Source organism: Rhinopithecus roxellana, chromosome 13 (assembly GCF_007565055.1).
Source record: "Rhinopithecus roxellana isolate Shanxi Qingling chromosome 13, ASM756505v1, whole genome shotgun sequence".
Taxonomy (NCBI): Eukaryota; Metazoa; Chordata; class Mammalia; order Primates; family Cercopithecidae; genus Rhinopithecus; species Rhinopithecus roxellana.
In genome coordinates this window covers 119,837,542-119,856,165 of record NC_044561.1, presented here as the reverse complement: position 1 = coordinate 119,856,165, position 18,624 = coordinate 119,837,542, and the positions used below count along the sequence as shown (strand labels likewise).

Below are 18,624 nucleotides of genomic sequence, written 5' to 3'. Positions count from 1 at the left end.
ATTTTGCCCACAGTAACACAGCTGGTGAGGGATAGCACTGAGCTCCATCCTCAAATCCATCAGACTCTAAAAGACCGGGCTCTAGGCCAGCCATGGTGGCTCATACCTGTAATCCTAGCACTTTACAAGGCTGAGGCACGAGGATTTCCTGAGGCCAGAAGTTTGAGACCATCCTGGGCAACATAGCAAGACCTTGTCTCTACAAACAATTTTAAAATTCCAGGTATGGTGGCATGTGCCTATAGTCCGAGCTACTTGGGAGGCTGAGGTGAGATCACTTGAGCCCCAGCATTCGAGGCAGCAGTGAGCTATGATCATATCACTGCACTCCAGCCTGGGCAACAGCGTGAGACCCTGTCGCTTAAAAAAAAAAAAAGAGACTAGACTGTTAGGCTCTTTGACAACATACACATAGCCAAAGTGCCAATTCCTAAAAAGGTGCCTTCCCTACCTGCCACATTTACCTATCCAGCCTCAACCACCAATTCCCTGTACCCTCCTATTTTTCACGTTTTATTCTCTGCAGTTATCTTTATATTATTTTATTCTCTCTCCTAGACTCTGTTTATGGAAGCAGAAACTATACCTTTTATCTCTTTGTATTCAAAGCCTTTAGCTCTAGTGTCCAACACTTAATATGCCGGAAAACAGGCATTATTTTGAGAGTCTCCTATCACCCATCCACTGTACCATCATGAATTATTTTATTTCAGTATCTTGAAATCCCATCGGTGTATGGGATTATTTTATTACCTCATTTTAATGAGTAGAAAATGCAAACAGATTATTTTTCTAAGATCACATGGTGAGACTGTTTGAGTACTGATAGGATATATCCCAAAGTTGTCTGAACCCAGGACTGGACATCTTAACATTGACATAAAATTCTCCATCATTATTGTAACTATAGAAAGGCAGAAACTATGATAAATGAAACAAGCTTTATCAGCTTGGATAGTCGCCTAACCTTTATGTGACTCATCTTTAAAATGAAGGCATTGGGTTATTTCACTTTTTTTTTGTCAGCAGCATAATACAAGTGTATCAGAGGTTCTGTGGGTATAACCTGAGACTGCACATATGAAAAAGACATTAAGTCTAACTTCTATTTTGTATAATTGACGTTTGTATTGAGATAATTGTAGATCGACATGCAGTTGCAAGAAAAAATAGAGACCTCATGTACCCTTTACCCAGTTTTTCCTAATGGTAACATCTTGCAAAATTATAGTACAGTATCAAAACCAGGATATTGAGGTTGATAAAATTCTCCAATCTTATTCAGATTTCCTTAGCTTTACTTCATTTGTATGTGTGTGTTAATTCTATACAGTTTTATCATGTGTAGGTTCTAGTATTCACCACCATTGTCATGTTACAGAACGTTTTCATCACCTCCAGGATCTCTGGTGTTACCCACATTTGCTTCTTCAATAACCACACCACTGTCCCCCCACCCTCTCTCCTGTCCCAATTAACTGCTAATCTCTTCTCCATTTCTAAAATGTTATCATTTCAAGAATGTTATATAAATATTATCATACAGTATATAACTTCTGGGATTGGTTTTTATCATCAACATAATTCCCTGGAGATTCATCCAAGTCACTATATGTATTGATAATTTGCTTCTTGTTATTGCCGAGAAGTATTCCCTGGTATGGATGTATGCCATTTGTTTAATGATTTACCCTTGAAAGACATCTGAGCTGCTTTCTGTTTGGGGCTATTACAAATGAAGCTACTATGAAAATTAGTGTATAGGTTTTTGTGTTAACATATGTTTTTATTTTCTGGGATAAATGCCCAGTAGTAAAATTGCCGGGTTGTAGAGTAATTGCATATAAGATACTGCCAAACTATTTTCCAGAGTGGTTGTACCATTTTACATTCCCACCAGCAATGTGTGAGTGATCCAGTCTCACCACATCCTTGCCAGCACTTAATGGTGTTACTGTTTTTTATTTTAGCCATTTTGATAGGCAGGTAGTGATATCACACTATGGTTTTAATTTGCATTTGCTTACTGGCTAATGATGTTGAACATTTTTCATGTGGTTATTTTCCATCTGTGTGTCCTTGTCAGTGAAATATCCTGTCATGTCTTTTTCCCACTTTCTAATTGGATTTTTTTTTTTTTTTTTTTCTGAGACAGAGTCTCACTCTGTTGTCCAGGCTAGAATGCAGTGGTGGGATCTCGGCTCACTGCAAGCTCCGCCTCCTTCGTTCATGCCATTCTCCTGCCTCAGCCTCCAGAGTAGCTGGGACTACAGGCGCCCGCCGCCACGCCCGGCTAATTTTTTGTGTTTTTAGTAGAGACGGGGTTTCACCGTGTTAGCCAGGATGGTCTTAATCTCCTGACCTTGTGATCTGCCCGCCTCGGCCTCCCAAAGTGCTGGGATTACAGGCGTGAGCCACCACGCCTGGCCTGCTATTGAGTGTCGAGAGGTCTTTGTATATATTAGATACCAACCCTTCATCAAATGTGTAGTTTGCAAATATGTTCTCCCACTTTGTAGTTTGTCATTTCATTCTCTTCATTTGTCTTTCACAGAGCAAAAGTTTTTAATTTTGATGAGGTCTAATTTATAAATATTTTCTTTTATGGATCATGTTTTTGTTTCCAGTCTAAAGATTTTTACTTTTCCTAAAAGTTTTATAGTTTTACATTTATGTCTTTGATTCATTTTGAGTTCATTTTTGTATAAAGTTTGAAGTTTAAGTCAAGGTTTGTTTTTTTAAGTCTATGGATGTCCAATTGCTCCAGCACCATTTGTTGAAAAGGTTAGTTTTTATTTTTAAAATAAATGATTTTGTGATTTGCTCCATATTTATATTTTTCATAGAACAATAATGGCTTCTATTATGTGACATTAAGTATAATTTGTCCTGCAAGGAGATATGCCAAGTTAATCCTGTGGTTTCCTTTACTTGTTGGAATAGACCCACAGTTTCCTTAGGGCATATAAACCACAGGGTGAGAATAAGTACTGGATGATACTGGAAGCTCCTGTCAGCTTTGATAATCTATCTATGCCTCGGTTTTTGTTCCTTTCTGTCCCTTCACCCCCTCTTCTCTTCTCTCTATCTCTCTCAGTAAACTACCATTTTTGGTGTGGGTTACTATAGCTCCTAATTTAACCAAGGTGATAGAAGCTTGTGCCAATTAGTGAAATTATTTGCACCCCGATTTGCCCCCAAAGGTGCCCTGGTTAGAGCAATACTTTATTCAGTCATTGTATCTATTGAAGACTTTGTCTGTTTAGCATTTTACTCTTTATACTTCACATACTTTACACTTAGCCTTAACAGTAATTCTTTGTTCTAGATTTGCTTTAGCCCCAACATGCAAAGGGAGAATTTGAGCAAAAAGACTTCAAGGCATCTTGCAGAGGTGGTAGGCCTCTATACAGGACTTTAAACTCCTACAGATGTGGCCTTGAATCAGCATGATCAAATTATTCTGGCCGTTGACTCCTCATCAATCTACATGATGGCCATAAATCCTGGATATGGGTGAGTATATACATATATATAATTGTTTACTGATGTTACAATATATTCAGATTCTTCTCCCTAGTTAGCAATGTGTGGTTCAGTGTGCTTTGGTTCTGATTTCCCTTTTTTTTTTTTTTTTTTTTTTTTGAGGCAGAGTCTCACTCTGTTGCCCAGGCTGGAGTGCAGTGGCACAGTCTCGGCTCACTGCAACCTCCACCTCTTGGGTTCAAGTGATTCTCCTGCCTCAGCCTCCCAAGTAGCTGGGACTACAGGCACATGCCTCCATACCCAGCTAATTTTTGTATTTTTTGTAGAGACAGGGTTTCGCCATGTTGGCCAGGCTGGTCTCGAGCTCTTGACCTCATGATCCGCCCGCCTCAGCCTCCCAGAGTGCTGGGATTACAGGCATGAGCCACGGCGCCCGGCCTTGACTCTGATTTTCACAAGACTCACCAGTGCATTTAGCATCCCTCAGAAGAAGTAATTGATGAGCTTAAGATCTGGAGAATGCACAGCCAATTCCATGTGGCCATATCACCTAATCCATCTTTGAAAATTAATCATCAAACCAGTCCCTCTGCATTCTGGCATAATGGGGTAACATACAATCCCAATAGACTCACTTTGGGTGACCTTCCCCTACCCTGTCAAGTGCAGGTGTTAATTGATTATAAAACATGCTCACATAAAGTAAAATATTTACTCATGTTTCCCAACTTTATAGCTACCCTATACATTTGTAATTGGTTTGTCTTCCTCACTAGAATGTACACTCCATGAGAGACCAGGATTTGTCTATCTTGTTCATTGACAAATGTATCCTTAGCAGCTAGGAGCCTGTATTTAGATAATATGTTCTCCATTTTTAAATGCATGATTAAAATCTGGGAAAGTGAGGAAAGAAGGAGATGAAGAATGAATGATCTTGAATGGGATTATCAGACTAAAGGAAATAAAAAGATAGCTTGAACTGAATCATAAGAAAGAACCGTCTATCAAGGTACAGTTAGAGCAGTTCTTAGGGAGAAGTTTATCATCTTACATGCATACAATTGAAAAGAATACAAGAAAAAAGTAATAATGAAGCACTTAACTCAAGATATTGGAACAGCAAAACAAAGTATAAACAAAGAATACCAAATAGCAATCTGAAATAGAAAACATACAATGCAAGGAAGCAACAAAATCAAAATTCAGTTACTAAAAAGACTAATAAAATTAACACTATTGAAACTTACTTAGAACAGAAGAGGAAAGGTACAAATAATGAATACTGGAATACGAGGGTAGCCTAATAAACAGAAGAAATGAATCCTTTCAAATGAAAATAAGTTTTATTTATAAATGATGCATACATTTAAAATATCATAAAAGAGGGGGATGAAAAATTTATGCCAGTAAAAGTGGACCAAATAAACTTTTAGAAAATAAAAGTTACTAAAATTGACTAACTGATCCAGAAAGAAATAGGAAATATGAATAACTCTACAACTACCAAAAGAATTAAATCAGTTGCTTAGGCTGAGGCGTCAACCCCGACTTCTCTGTTTCTAATATATCCACATCTAGTAATCAACAAATCCTGTCAGATTACCTGCCAAATATATTAAGAATTTGACCTATTCCTATGATTTCACTGATACGACTCTGATCCAAGCCACCATCGTCTCTCATCTGGATTACTGGTTCTACCCTTGCCACCATGCAGTCAGGGCAATTCCTTTAAAACAGAATTTAGACAGAGTCACTCACTGCTCTAAGCATTCTGGTGGCCCCGACGTGAGCCAGATTAAAAGCCTAAATCTTCACTCTTCCTTGTGAGACCCTACCTACTTGAGCTATTCTCCTGTTAATCCTTTAGCCCTCTTCTTTTTCAGCTTCAGTAGCTTTCTTACCAATCCTTGAACACAAGGAGCTATTTAGGCTGTCCTAGAGTTTTTACACTTTCTGATTTCTCTGCCTGGGAGACCCTTCCTCCTGGAATCCACATGGTTATTTTTCTCGCTTTCTTAAAATACTGACTTAAAAGCCACCTTCTCAGGCCTTCCTTGGCCACTCTATCTAAAATGTTAACCTCCTGCCATTTTGTATTTCTTCTCCCTACTGTATATGTTTTCCTCTTCTACACATCACCAGTTAACTTACTATGTATTTTATTTATTGATTTGGTTTGTTATCTGTTTTCCTCACTGGAATGGGGAACTTCGTAAGGGGAGAGCTTTTTGCATATGTTCACTGCTGTCTCCTCAGGGTCTAGAACAGCAATAAGGCCACCATAGCTGGACTATATTCACAAGGGGTGGAGTAGCAGGGGAGAAGGTCAAAAGAGTTAACAGGAAACAGATCATTTAGGGCCCCATAAGGCAAAGTGAGGACTTTGCTATTATGCCAGAAAGACATGAGTGGGCACTTGGAGGGCTTAGGAAAACTAAAGACCTAAATAAATGTGATTACTATGTCCATGAATTGAAAAACTAAATATTGTAAAGATGTCAAGATTTGACAAGTTAATTGATAAATTCAGTGCAATCCCTATCAAACTCCTAGCAAAGTTTTTAGTGGAAATTGATAAGCTGACATTACAATGTGCCTAGAAATGCAAAAGGCCAAGAAATAGCCCAGCCAATCTTGAAGAACAAAGTTAAGAGACTTATACTACCAGCTATTAAGACTTATTTTAAAATTACAGTAATTAAGTATGGTATTGGCATAGGAACAGATAACCAAAGGGCAGAAACAAAATATAGAACCCAGAAATAAACCTATATAGCTTATGAAAAAAACCATACTGCAGAGCAGTGAGGAAGGAATGATCTTTTCAATAGATGGTGTTGAGTCATCTGGGAAATTATATGAGAGAAAAATAAATCTACCTTTCACCATATACTTAAATCAATCACATGTGAATTTATGTCTAATTGTGAAAAGTAAAGCATTAGCTGATATAATAGGACAATATTTTCATGAATTTGAAGTAGGAAATGGTGTCTTAAATAGGACAGAACCACATTAACCAAAAAGGAAAAGATTGATAAATTTGACTACATTAAAATTAAGAACTCCTGTTCTCAAAAGACACCATTAAGAGTGAAAGAGGCAAGCCAAAGAATGGAAGAAGGTATTGGCAATAAATACACCTGACACAGTATTCTTACACTGTATATACACAAAACCTTTTTGAATTGATAGCAGACAACCCAATTTTAAAAATCGGCAAAATACTTGAATAGGCACGTCACACACACCCAATATCAACATGGACAATAGGTGTAGAAAAAGTGCTCAACCTCATCAGTAATTGTGAGAAATCTAATTAATCCCAAAATGACATGGTACCACACAACCACCTAAAATTAAAAGGATTGGCTAAAACTAAAATGATTGACAATACCAAGTTTTGGCAAGAATGTGGAACAACTAGAATCACACACGTTGGTGAAGAGTGTATTTTTACAGTTTCCAAAAAGAAGACATTTTAGCATTATCTACTAAAATTGAAGATATCTGTACCCTATAACTTAGCAATTACAGTCGTAGGTAATATCTTATGGAAATTCATGCTTTTGTTCACCAGAATTTGTGTACAAGAGTGTTCATAGTAGCACTATAATGTCTATAAACTGGAAAAATTCAAACATCCATTAGAAGTAGAATGGATAATTACATGCCAGTATATACTGAAATATTGTACAGTAATAAAAATAACATGCTGAACATGGTAACATGAACAAATGTCACAAACATAGACACAAGGGAACATGTGAAGTGTTTTTCCGTGTACCTGGACTTCAAGTAACAGGCAAAGCTAAAATAGAGTGTTTACAGATGCATAAAATAGAGTGTTTTTGAATGCATGCTTGGGTGGTTAAAGTGTAAAGAAAAGGTAAAATATAATTGGCATAAAAGGATAGTGTTTATCTTTGGACTTGTCTCAACCGACTCTGTCCCTTGGGTTCCTCTCTGGTAAAATGGAAGGAAATAACCGAGACCTGGAATTAGTGCTTGCTTCACTTGAAGGACCATTTGGGTGGAAGGCGAGGTAGGAGGAGGAAAGATGGAGCCAGTAAGGGGTTGGTGGGAGATCTCCTAGTGGGAGGGAATTGGCAGCCAGCCAGGGGACCTATGCTTCAGCCTTAGCTCATAAAAATTACTGTAGGGCCTTGAAAAACTCACTGTCCCTCTTTGGCCCTAGTTTCTTTCTCTGTAAAATGAGAGAAGTTGAAATTAACTGTCTTTTGTGGAGCATCTATTTTATATTAGATGGACATTATCCTAGGAGTTCTGGGAGCTCTACTATTTTAAATACAAAAGCCTGAGTGAGGTGAATCTTGTCCCTATTTTAAGGGTAGCAATTGTGAGGATGAGATATGAGAAGTCACCAGCCAAGGGCAAAGACAGCTTAGAATTCTCCAACCCATTCATAATATGGTTAAGCAAGTGTGGTACTCTAGTGTGATGGGTCCCCCATCAGTTTGCTTAAAGGTGTATGTCTGCTGCTTGAACCCTGAAGGCCAGCCAGTGAGCCAAGGTCATGGTGCCCAGCCAAGGAGCAGGTGTCCTTGTGAACCCAAGCATCCCAGAGAGTATCTAAGAATCTACAAGAAAACAGTCTTATTGCACACATGGTCGGCAAAGAGCCAGAAAATTTGCTTAAAAGTAGCTTAGGGGCCGGGTGCGGTGGCTCATGTCTGTAATCCCAGCATTTTGGGAGGCCGAGGTAGGCGGATCACAAGGTCAGGAGATCGAGACCATCCTGGCTAACACGGTGAAACCCCGTCTCTACTAAACAATACAAAAATATTAGCCAGGTGTGGTGGCGGGCACCTGTAGTCCCAGCTACTAGGGAAGCTCAGGCAGGAGAATGGCGTGAACCCGGGAGGTGGAGCTTGCAATGAGCTGAGATAGCGCTACTGCACTCCGGCCTGGGCGACAGAGCGAGACTCCATCTCAAAAAAAAAAAAAAAAAGTAGCTTAGGGCTGGGAGGGAGGGTGGATCTCTAAAACTGTCCCCCTGCTGTCCAGGAGTGCCTCATATGTAAGTCCTAATAAACTCATCTACTTGCCAAACCGGACTTGCCTAACTCATTTTTTGGTCTCTTGGCTCCCTCCCAGTTTGGGGGATAGTTTTCGATTATGATTCTGGGTTTTTCTTATTACAGGTATAGTGTTGTCTACTGATACCATTATTTTCACATGGTCACTTTTTAATTATGTATCAAATGAGTACATGTTTTTGTTGATAAAAAGAGTAAAATATTAGCAAGAAGTCCCATTTACATTGATCATCTCTAGAGAAATAAGTGCTGTCATCAGGTCAGCGTGTATTCTTGACTTTATTTCCAAGTATTTGTATCTATACATTTCAAATGAAACTATGGAAAATACTTAGTACAGTGCCACCTATAGTACAGGAATTTCAATTTTACAAATTTGAAATGAGGCCAAAGAAAGATCATATTAATAATTATGTCTCATATTGAGGTAGGAGGTGGGATTCGACTCCAGAGGCAGGTTCAGACTGCAGTCCAGGTTAAAGACTAACTGAAACAGGGAAGAAGCAAAAGCCCCTCTCCATAAGACATGCCTACCAGTGAGTGCCATGTCAGTTTACCGTTGCCATGGCAACACTGGAAGTTACAGCCTCTTTCCATGGCAACGGCCTGACAACCTGGAGATTACCACCCGTTTTCTAAATATCTCTGCATAATCTGACTGTTAATTTGCATATAATTAAAAGTGGGTATAGGCCCGGGGCAGTGGCTCACGCCCATAATCCCAATACTTTGGGAGGCTGAGGCAGGCAAATCACCTGAAGTCAGGAGCTCAAGACCACCCTGGTCAACATGCTGAAACCCTGTCTCTACAAAAAAAAAAAAGTTAGCAGGCATGATGGCGGGTGCCTGTAATCTCAGCTACTCAGGAGGCTGAGGTGGAAGAATCTCTGGAACCTGGGAGGCGGAGGTTGCAGTGAGCCGAGATTGTACCATTGCACTCCAGCCTGGGCAACAGAGCAAGACTCTGTCTCAAAAAAAAACAAAAAAACAAAACTGTGGGTATAAACACAACTGTGGAAGTGCCCCTGAGCTGCTACTCTGCGCACACCATCTATCAGGGAACCCCACTCCACGAGCAGTATTTCTGCTGCAGCTGTGCACCACCACCTCAGTAAAAGTTGCTGTCCAACACCACCAGCTCACCAAAAACCATCCCGGGCTAAGCCCTAATCTGGGGGCTTGCCTGCCCGACATCAATATTAATACGAATTTCAATATCATACAGATCTCCCAAAGTTTCCAAAATTTGTAAGGAGTCATATCACTTATAAGCAGTAAAGAACACTAATTGTGAACTTTGGTTACGTCAATGACACTTGGCCATATCACTTTAGCATATAAACTACAATAGACTCATTTAACAATCAGAGCCATGACTGCTAGTGTCCTGTGATGAACACACTGTTACTAATGCTTTAGAATATTCTAAATGATTTTGTAACGTAGATAGTTATTTTAACATTTACTTTTATAAAATGTTAAGTATTTTAATTACTACACCAGTCCCATCCAAATATTCATTAAATAGTGGAGCTTTTAGAGGGTTTAAAAAAAAAAATTCATGAAGATCAATTACTTTGAAGTGGAAATTAGATGTTATAATATACTACAAAGATGCTTAAACCACCACCAGAATGCACTGTGCAGTTAATTTAGTGGAGAACACTCAATACAACATCAGATCTAAAGCTGAGAAAATTTAAAAGGCAGCATTAGCATGCATGTATTCCACAAATAATGTAAATTTATGCCCCTGAGAATGCCTCTTCTCTATTCCATGTCTATTCCTAGGGGGATAATAGTGTTGAATGATGCAGGTTTTGAATTTCCTAGGCCTTTGTAAACAAAATCCTGGCATAGACTGCACTATTGTTATGTGTGAGGATGAAGTCGATTTTTAATTTTTCTTTTGGTTCAATTTTTTCCCTGTGTTTAGTATTTACATATATATTTAAACCCTTAGGAAATATGCATTATTTTTACCAAAAAAAAAAAAAAAGCCCAATGCCTTATTTTTGTGTGTAAAGTATATTTTATTTAAAAATATTGTAAATTCCACCCATATCACTTAGAGTATCCCTACATTATATATGTTTTCTTTTATATCCTTGTCAGCAGGAAGTCACCTGCATTATAATTTTTAATGGGTACCTAGCATCTCACCTTATAGATTCCTACAAGTTATTTTATCCTTTTTTCACATTTAGATTTTTTAACAGTGTATTACTGTTAACATGAACTGTGAGAAAGGTACCTACACACATATCTTTGGACAGCTATTTCCTTAGGGCACATTAATAGAAATAGAATTGCTCTATTAAAGTGTATGCTCGTTTTAAATCTGGTGTGGAGTGGTCTCCAACTTGGTGTGGAGTGGCCTCCAACAAATATAATTGGTTTTAGAAATTATATTCCAAAAAAATTATCAGAATTAACATTTTCCCAAACTGATACCCATCCTATATATCATTTTTCTTTATAATCTGCCAACTATAAAGGCCAAAAAATGTATGTAAACATTTGCATTTTTGGCCAGGTGTGGTGGCTCACGCCTGTAATCCCAGCACTTTGGGAGGCTGAGGCAGATGGATCACCTGAGGTCAGGAGTTCAAGACCAGCTTGGCTAAAATGGCAAAACCTCATTTCTACTAAAAATACAAAAATTATCCAGGTTTGCTGGCACGCACCTGTAATCTCAGCTACTCAGGAGGCTGAGGCAGGAGAATTGCGTGAACCCAGGAGGCGGAGTTTGTAATGAGCTTAGATGGAGCCACCGCACTCAAGCCTGGGTGACAGAGCAAGACTCTGTCTCAAAAAAAAAGTAAATAAATAAACGTTTGCATTTTTAATTTGTAGTTTATGGGCTGTTTTCACATATTTATTCTTCATTTGCATTTCCCTTTTATTACTTAGCCTTCATATTCATAGATCATTTTTATGGTAGTGTAATCTTCTTATAAATGTGTAAGAGATAATTAAATGAAGTCAACAAACCATTTCTTTCATATACTTAACAAATGTGTTTTCTAAGTGTGTTTTTACTTGTTTTTTTCTAAAAGCAAGATTTTAAATTTGTCTAGAGTAAAATTTGGCAGTCATTTCTTTTGTGGCCACTGCCTTTGATGGCTTGGTATTCTTACCTGGAGATTAGGCAAGAAATTTTTTTTATATTTTCTCTAGAATCCTGCTGGTTTACTGTTAAAAATGTTAAGCCAAAAGTCTACATGAAATTTATGTGTTATAGGGTGTATGTGCTAGACAGATAATCCTCTCTCCCACCAACACCTCTAGTTTCCTGACATGATTTCCCCCTCTTACCCAGAAATTTCATCTTTTTCGTAGTCTAATTTTTTTTTTTTAGACGGAGTTTTCCTCTTGTTACCCAGGATGGAGTCCAATGGCGTGATCTCAGCTCACCGCAACCTCCGCCTCCCGGGTTCAAGCGATTCTCCTGCCTCAGCCTTCCTGAGTAGCTGGGATTACGGGCATGCACCACCATGCCCAGCTCATTTTGTATTTTTAGTAGAGATGGGGTTTCTCCATGTTGGTCAGGCTAGTCTCAAACTCCCGACCTCAGATGATCCACCTGCCTCGGCCTCCCAAAGTGCTGGGATTACAGACGTGAGCCACTGTGCCCAGCTTTTTTTTTTTTTTTGACAGAGTCTCGCTCTGTCACCCAGGCTGCAGTGCAGTGGCACGATCTCGGCTCACTGCAAACTCCACCTCCCGGGTTCATGCCGTTCTCCTGCCTCAGCCTCCTGAGAAGCTGGGACTACAGACACTTGCCACCACGCCCGGCAATTTTTTTTTGTATTTCAGTAGACGTGGGGTTTCACCGTGTTAGCCAAGATGGTCTCAATCTCCTGATCTCATGATCTGCCTGCCTCAGCCTCGCAAAGTGCTGGGACAGGCTGGAGTGCAGTGGCACGATCATAGCTCACTACAGCCTTGACCACTCAGACTCACGTGATCCTCCTACCTCAGCTCCCTGAGTAGCTGGGACTACAGGTGTGCACCACCATGCCCAGCTAATTTTTTCTAGTGTTTCTGTGTTTGTTTTGCTTTTTAGAGAGGGGGTTATACTGTGTTGCCCAGGATGGTCTCAAACTCCTGGTCTCAAGTGAATCTGCTGCCTTGGCTTCCCAAAGAACTCGGATTACAGGCCTGAGCCACCGTGCCTGGCTGGAGCTTACTATTTTAAAGTTATTATTATCATCAGCAGCAGAAAAAAAACAATTGATATAAAAGTATATTGACCTACACATCATCTTAACCATGGGATCAAAGTTAATCTTGCCAAAAATGGGCATGTGGGATAAACAGTCACAGTGGATGCTGCAGCTCCCAAAACAACAGCCACAATATCAGGAGCAGGACCTGCATTGTCAGCTATCCCACCCCTATCCCACAGTCACCACCCCCGTCCCTAGGGTTGGGAAGAAGGAGTGGCAGTAGCTGCAGCAACGGCTGAACTAAAGAGGTCACCTACTGGTATTTTGTGCATGGGATTTGTTTTTTTTTTTTTTTTTTTTTTTTTTTTTTTTATACTTTAAGTTCTAGGGTACATGTGCATAACGTGCAGGTTTGTTACATATGTATACTTATGCCATGTTGGTGTGCTGCACCCATCAACTCGTCAGCACCCATCAATTCATCATTTATATCATGTATAACTCCCCAATGCAATCCCTCCCTCCTCCCCCCCTCCCCCCTCCCCATGATAGACCCCAGTGTGTGATGTTCCCCTTCCCGAGTCCAAGTGCAGAGAAATGCAAATCAAAACCACAATGAGATACCATCTCACACCAGTTAGAATGGCAACCATTAAGAAGTCAGGAAACAACAGGTGTTGGAGAGGATGTGGAGAAATAGGAACACTTTTACACTGTTGGTGGGATTGTAAACTAGTTCAACCATTATGGAAAACAGTATGGCAATTCCTCAAGGATCTAGAACTAGATGTACCATATGACCCAGCCATCCCACTACTGGGTATATACCCAAAGGATTATAAATTAGTCTACTACAAAGACACATGTACACGTATGTTTATTGCGGCACTATTCACAATAGCAAAGACTTGGAATCAACCCAAATGTCCATCTGTGACAGACTGGATTAAGAAAATGTGGCACATATACACCATGGAATACTATGCAGCCATAAAAAAGGATGAGTTTGCGTCCTTTGTAGGGACATGGATGCAGCTGGAAACCATCATTCTTAGCAAACTATCACAAGAAGAGAAAACCAAACACCGCATGTTCTCACTCATAGGTGGGAACTGAACAATGAGATCACTTGTGCATGGGATTTGTAAGGAAGGAGATAACTGTTGCTACTTGCACTCCCTCTCTGACAGTCCACATGGCGTAGTGGGCACGTATTTTCAGCGAGGGTGCTGTGTTTGTGGAGGCCGCTGCAGATGTGAACTCAGCAAGCCACTGAAACGGAAAGAAGCAATTGCTACAGATCTAACTACAAAATCATCCCTTGCTGCTTCCTCAAGTCTCTCATTCATAGTTGGACCGCTTGTTGAAACAAATACAGGCGAAGCTGAGTCCAATTCAAACTTTGCAACTGTAGGAGTGTGTTCAGAGGACTGGTGGATACTGTTGAGTTTGTTCCCAGGAAACTCTACTGCAGCCGTACTGCCCTTTTCTGCAGTGACCAAGGGAGAATCAGAGAAAGAGCAAACAGCTGTGATAACAAAGAAGCCGCTTTGCCCCTAGGCTGCAGTGGGAGAGAAGGAAATGGGTAGAACTGTGTGTATCTCCACAGAGAGTCGTGATCATGTAAGCTGCAGGTCCTATCTCCAATGGATGCTGTCCAGAGACCACAGCATATAAAAATCTTGCCCTGAGGCCCATGAGAAGGAAATAGAGCTCTCACTGGCTATGCAGTGCAGCAAGGATACGGTGTGTGGGATCTGCATGAAGGTGGCCTGTGAGAAAGCCAGCACTGGTGAGCGTGGCTTTGGGATCCTCTCCAGCTGCAGCCACACCTACTGTCTCAAGTGTATTCACAAGTGGAAGGGCACTAAGCTATTTGAGAGCAAGATCGTAGTGTCCTACCCAGAATGCCGGATCACATCTAGCTTTGTCATTCCCAGTGAGTACCAGGTGGGAGAAAGAAGAGAAGCAGAAACTCATCCAGAAAGTCAAGGAGGCAATGAGCAGCCAGGCGTGCAGCGATTTTGATGAAGGACGGGGGAGCTGCCTATCTTGGGGGATGTGTTTTTACAAGCAGGTATTCCCTGATGGCCATAGAAAGGATACACAGAGACAGACAAGCAGATACTGGGCCCAGTGAAGGAACCACTTCTAGAAGTTCATTGAGGAAAGAGAGAACAATGACCCCTTTGACAACAATGAAGAAGAGATTGTCACCTTTGAGCTGGGTGAGATGTTGCTTATGCTCGTGGCAGATGGGGACGATGAACTGACAGACTTTGAAAATGAGTGGGACTTGTTCCATGTTGATTTGGAAGATTTTTATGACTTGGCTCAATAGCCACCTTGTGTGGCATGTGGACTGGCCTGCTGACCTCAGCAGCAGTCCCCTGTGGCAGTGTGACAGTGCCCGTGTTTCTCTCCTAGGCAGGCCTGTCAACTCCAGGTGCTGTCTTAATTTTTACCCAGGGCCTGTCTTCTCAATCTATGACCTTTCCCCAAGAAGTGTGTTACTTTCTCTGTGGAAAAAAGATTCAAAAATAAATCCTGAAGTTAGTGTTTTGTAACATGAATTTAACAGTCAGTTCACGTAGGTGTGTTGTGTCATCTGTTTTCAGCCAGATTGTATTTATGGACTCCGCACCCTCATTTTGAGGACCCTAGGTTCAAAAGCAAAAGCAGTGGCCCTGCTTTCCGGTCCAAGGATAGGAGCAATGGCTGAAGGGATGTGCGCTTGTAGAATCTTCTGCTCCAACACAGGGTGTGGATCCTTGAGGTTTCTGCTGAAATCTGCACATCTATGTTTTTATATCTGTTCCCTACCCTGTGATTCCCACCCTGTCCACTTGCTCTGTGATTTTGGTCTCTTGCTTAATTGTACACAAGTAATACACCTGGGTAACCAGAACCAGGTGCGAATGTGTTGAGATTTCTATTATGTGTTTTGTTTGTTGTTTGTTTTAGATGGAGTGTCTCTCTGCCACCCAGGCTCCCAGGCTGGAGAACAGTCACACGATCTTGGCTCACGGCAACCTCCCCCTCCCAGGTTCAAGCAATTCTCCTGCCTCAGCCTCTCGGGTAGTTGGGACTACAGGCATGCATCACCACGCCTGGCTAATTTTTTTTTTTTTTTTTTTTTTTTTTTTTTTTTTTTTTTTTGAGACGGAGTCTTGCTCTGTCGCCCAGGCTGGAGTGCAATGGCGGGATCTCAGCTCACTACAAGCTCCGCCTCCCGGGTTTACGCCGTTCTCCTGCCTCAGCCTCCCGAGTAGCTGGGACTACAGGTGCCTGCTACCTTGCCCAGCTAGTTTTTTGTATTTTTTAGTAGAGACGGGTTTTCACCGTGTTAGCCAGGATGGTCTCGATCGCCTGACCTCGTGATCCACCCGTCTCGGCCTCCCAAAGTGCTGGGATTACAGGCTTGAGCCACCGCGCCCGGCTGCCTGGCTAATTTTTGTATTTTTGGTAGAGACAGAGTTTCACCATGTTGGCCAGACTGGTCTTGAACTCCTGATCTCAGCTGATCCTCGCACCTCGACCTCCCAAAGTGCTGGCAATACAGGTATGAGCCACCGTGCCCAGCCCTACCATGTTTTGTATGATAGGAAAGTTGAGAAAGAATGCAAATAAAAGATAGAGGGGCATAAAATCAATGGAGAGTTGAAAGTTGACTCCCAAGAGCTTGGTGTGTGTGAGTGTGAGTATGTGATAAGCTTCTCATCCCTGCATAGATGCAGTATTCTTAGCCTCAGTAGAGAAACTTGGTTTAGTGGTTTAAGCCTTGTGTGGCAGATAGATTTTAAAGGACAAAGCAATGCTAGCTCTGTCTACATAAATAAAGAAATGGCTTAGCCATACAGTTGAAACTATCTGGTTATCCTACATATTAACACAAACTGGGGCTTGGATACAAAATTGTATTTACTGTTTACAATCTAGGCTTTCTAGTCCAGGCACTTTTTGAAAAACCTTTGTCCCCATTTGAGATGTTTTGTTACTGAGTTTTTTGTGTTTGTTTTTGTGGGTATTTGCCTAATTCCACCTCTGAGCTTTCAGGTAGACAGATGTGATTCAAAACTACATTCTAAGGTGTTTACTGTAGTGGAGTAATTGGTCTACAGTAATAAGTCATACTTTTCTGCTAAAGGGGAGGAGATGGTAATCCCTGAGACAAGCTAAGTTATTAAAAGAATGTCTATTAGAAATTTTGCCTTTGTGCTTTGTTGCTCTGTTTCCTGAAAATAACTTGGACCTGCTCCTGGTCTACCACTTGGTTCCTTGGATCCCACTCGTTCTTTAACTTTAAGCAAAAAACAAGTAATTGTTGCTGTTTGGCTTTGAAGGGAAGGTGAGGGTTAAAGAAAGACACAGAGAGAGAGGGGGGCTCAACAGCAACACAGGTTTATTGCAGAAACCTGCAGAGATGGGGGGTCAGCTTAAAGCCAGAGTCTGACCGCTTACAGGCTGGGGTACTTATAGGTATGGGCAGGAGGGGTCTGGGCCATCTGACTTGCTGCCCAGCAGGATATTGGTAAGATGTACCTATGGTCAAGCAGTTTGGCCCTCTTTCCAGTGGGATGTGATAAGATGTTCCTTGGACCTTTGTCCAGCAGGATATGATAGGGATGTCTCTTCAGTTGGGCCCTTGCCCGTCAGGGTATGATAAGAATATTTCTCATGACCTGAACCCCCATGAAATGTTTCACTTTGACCAAGGTCTGCGAAATGGCAGGAGGCTTACAAAATGGTGCAGTTTGGACTAACAGTTGCCAAAGTCTCTTGTATTTGGCAGCCGCCCTTTTGTAAAAAGCACATTTCCCAGGTAAAACAAAAAATCATTTTTACAGATGATGCTTTTCAGTATCTGTTATGGAGTATGACCACAATATACCAATTTAATATTGGAAAATGCCTGTTCTTCATGGGTATAGATAATTTCATAGCAGGTATTCAGAAGAGTATTTTGTAATTCTTCTAACTATGTTTTATTAAATTCTTTATTTTTCTATTACGTTTTAGTCTTGCACTTCTTAGTTTCAATTTATTTATGTTATTCATTAAATAAGCTTTTCATTATTTACCATTACTTCATACGGTGTCATGCCCTTTTTTTTTTTTTTTTTTTTTTTGAGACAGAGTCTCACTCTGTTGCCCAGGCTAGCATGCAGTGGTGTGCTCTCGGCTAACTGCAAGCTCTGCCTTCTGGATTCACGCCATTCTTCTGCCTCAGCCTCCCCAGTAGTGGGGACTACAGGCACCCGCCACCATGCCCGGCTAATTTTTTGCATTTTTAGTAGAGACAGAGTTTCTCCGTGTTAGCCAGGATGGTCTTGATCTCCTGACCTCGTGATCCGCCCACCTCGACCTCCCAAAGTGCTGGGATTACAGGCCTGAGCCACCGCGCCCGCCTGGTGTCATGCTTTAGCAGTTATTCACATGAAGTAAAATTATGCCATAAATATGCATTTGTGTAATATCCATTTCTTAGTAAAAAGACATGCATCTGTCTACTGCCAATTGGTGTGTGTTTTGGTTTGCTGGTGGAAAAAATACTCTTTCAGAGCTCTTCCAAGGTTACGTAGTGTTGAGTGGCTTGTTCCTAGGGTGTTTGAAGATAGGCTTCCCTTTAAATAATTTGAAAAGTAATCATCCTTTATTTAAAATTGTACTCACTTTGTATTCCTATACGTGTGTAAACTTTGAGAACTTTTTATCTCTTCAGCATGTGTTAATTTTAGCGTAAAAGTCATCATCCAACTTGAGTCAATACAAAGTCTATGGTACTTTTGTATCTTTCAGCTACCTGTGCTAGATTTGTGATCAAGGAATTGTTACCAAAAGGGTAGATTAATAAAGGAGAGTTGTGCCAAAAATTTTTTTTACCAGAAGTGGGATAAACC

The 18,624-nt window shown here is 40.8% G+C and overlaps 1 pseudogene; it reads left to right on the top strand.

Moving 5' to 3' along the window:
- The first annotated feature begins 13,843 nt into the window (after window positions 1–13,843).
- Window positions 13,844–15,065, top strand: LOC104678807 (annotated as a pseudogene).
- Window positions 15,066–18,624: the final 3,559 nt, after the last annotated feature.